The sequence below is a fragment of the Ylistrum balloti genome, unplaced genomic scaffold (genome assembly GCF_031769215.1).
Source record: "Ylistrum balloti isolate Yb309-2 unplaced genomic scaffold, AGI_CSIRO_Ybal_v1 Utg370602, whole genome shotgun sequence".
Lineage (NCBI taxonomy): Eukaryota > Metazoa > Mollusca > Bivalvia > Pectinida > Pectinidae > Ylistrum > Ylistrum balloti.
Genome location: NW_026782372.1, coordinates 20,001 through 23,226, shown reverse-complemented (window position 1 = coordinate 23,226; position 3,226 = coordinate 20,001).

Below are 3,226 nucleotides of genomic sequence, written 5' to 3'. Positions count from 1 at the left end.
CGTAACCCCTGGAGTATCGAGAATGTAGTGATCGTAACCCCTGGAGTATCGAGGATGTAGTGACCGTAACCCCGGGAGTGTCGAGGATGTAGTGATCGTAACCCCTGGAGTATAAAGGATGTAGTGATCGTAACCCCTGGAGTATCGAGGATGTAGTGATCGTAACCCCTGGAGAGGATGTAGTGATCGTAACCCCTGGAGTATCGAGGATGTAGTGATCGTAACCCCTGGAGTATCGAGGATGTAGTGATCGTAACCCCTGGAGTATCGAGGATATAGTGATCGTAACCCCTGGGGTATCGAGGATGTAGTGATCGTAACCCCTGGAGTATCGAGGATGTAGTGATCGTAACCCCTGGAGTATCGAGGATGTAGTGATCGTAACCCCTGGAGTATCGAGGATGTAGTGATCGTAACCCCTGGAGTATCGAGGATGTAGTGATCGTAACCCTTGGAGATCGAGGATGTAGTGATCGTAACCCCTGGAGTATCGAGGATGTAGTGATCGTAACCCCTGGAGTATCGAGGATGTAGTGATCGTAACCCCTGGAGTATCGAGGATGTAGTGATCGTAACCCCTGGAGTATAGAGGATGTAGTGATCGTAACCCCTGGAGTATCGAGGATGTAGTGATCGTAACCCCTGGAGTATCGAGGATGTAGTGACCGTTACCCCTGGAGTATCGGGGATGTAGTGACTGTAACCCTAGGAGTATCGAGGATGTTGTCCACAGCGAGGATGTAGTGATCGTAACCCCTGGAGTATAAAGGATGTAGTGATCGTAACACCTGGAGTATCGAGGATGTAGTGACCGTAACCCCGGGAGTGTCGAGGATGTAGTGATCGTAACCCCTGGAGTATAAAGGATGTAGTGATCGTAACCTGATGGAAATCTTGGTTGATATCACCTAGCTAGTTACGCCCCCCCCCCCTAACCTTATTAACAGATCCTATATTTTCCTATATCTTATGTCCTTATTAAAATATATTTTTATTTCTATACATTATTAATATTTCCGATGTGTATTGTCTATTTGACTATACAAACAAAATTGACGTTAACACTACGGCAAACAAAATTGACGTTAACACTACGGCAAACAAAATTGACGTTAACACTACGGTAAACAAAATTGACAACCTCTCTCGTCAATATGGAATCCACTACCTCACTATTCCATCAGGTGTATGATTGTTCCGTCAGTACAGTCAGCGTTCAGTTGATGACAATAACTAGTTTTTAAAGGAGCACAAATAAAAAAAAATATGAGTCAAAATACAAGTATAAGAAAACTGTTCTCCTTTTTATTGTTTACTGGGGTGTGATCTGCTCTCTTACAAAATTCATTTATATTGAGCTGAAACACGTCATTTAAAAAAATATGTAAGAATGCTGGTTGTACACCGAAAAAAAAGTTTCTTAAATCAAAAGATCAGTTCAGATAATGCTAAGTTAAATGTTTAAACAATGTTCTACAACCTGTACAACTTATCTTATAAGTTACATGGCTTACAGAATAAACTCTTGAGTTTACTGAATCTAATTGATTTTGTGAACGATGGTTGTTAATCTTTGGATTTTACGGTACTGCCAGTTTTGCACCAAACATCTCCTCTCGGAAACCTATCGTTTACGTATATAAATTTGTGGTGTAACGCAGATAATGGTTTGATGAAGCTGAATTCATGCTACACAGACAAAGCTAATTTGTTTTTGTTTTCAAAAGGAAAAGATTCCATACTTTACGATGTTACTTGAGTAAATGACATATGTGCACGACTGAACGCAATAGAATGATTATTTCTACTAGAGAAACAATCAAATCACCATGACAACTAGAATTTACAATGTGTCACGTTATATGATACAGTGTAATCATTCGTAATGTTGTGTTGTTACAATTTATTATATTAAAAAGCAATTACGACGTTAATTAGCACGGGTACTGCATCAATGTCATCCCGTTTTGAAATATCGCATCTTTTCCTTTTTTTTCTACTTTAATCCATATTTTTTAATCAAAAACTGTCAATCTAACACATAGATTTATCAGAATTGGTATTTCTGAAATCCCTTTCTGATTTAAAACCAAAAATAATTATTCTTGTTTCAGTATACAGTGATGATCGCGTTGGTCTTTAAAGAAGTGTGACTGACATGTGGTATTTCAAAATTTGAATGTTTTATTCGTGGTCCAATCTGGGTTTGGAAAAGTATTGAACAGCTTTTATCTGATCACTGACATCCAGTTCAAGCTTCGGCACTAATTTGGGTTGAAATATCATCAGTGTTCCAGAATTAAAAAAAAATACAACGATGCTTTAAAATGAGACAAATTAAAAATAAGAACGATTGTGAGTTAAAATTATCTTTTGGAAGAAAATGTTATCATTTGAAAAACAAAATAACGTACCTATGTTTCTTTGTGTAATCAATGTTTATTGTGCGGATGTCCTTTTTAGTTTAGCAGTTTATTTTCAATTCTCTTGAAATTATCGGATTTATGAAAATTACGAAATTCATTGAATTACAGGGCAAGTGCTCCTCTCCATCTAGACATCTCTTTCGATCTAGTTGGGACTTTCTTCAGTCGCCTCGAATGCTTTAAAGTTTAAGTCCTTAGCATCACTGACGGGTCCTAGAAGGACGAAACAGCTTTATGATGTACCATCACTGTTGGGTCCTAGAAGGACGAAACAGCTGTATGATGTAGCGTCACTGTCGGGTCCTAGAAGGACGAAACAGCTGTATGATGTAGAGTCACTGACGATTCCTAGATGGACGAAACAGCTGTATGATAAAGCATAACTGACGAGTCCTAGAAGGACGAAACAGTTGTATGATGTAGCACCACTGACGAGTCCTAGATGGACGAAACAGCTGTATGATAAAGCATAACTGACGAGTCCTAGAAGGACGAAACAGTTGTATGATGTAGCACCACTGACGAGTCCTAGATGGACGAAACAGTTGTATGATGTAGCACCACTGACGAGTCCTAGATGGACGAAACAGCTGTATGATGTAGCATCACTGTCGGTTGCTAGAAGAACGAAACAGCTGAATGATGTAGCACCATTGACGAGTCATAGATGGACGAAACAGCTGTATGATGTAGCACCACTGACGAGTCCTAGAAGGACGAAACAGCTGTATGATGTAGCACCACTGACGAGTCCTAGAAGGACGAAACAGCTGTATGATGTAGCACCACTGACGAGTCCT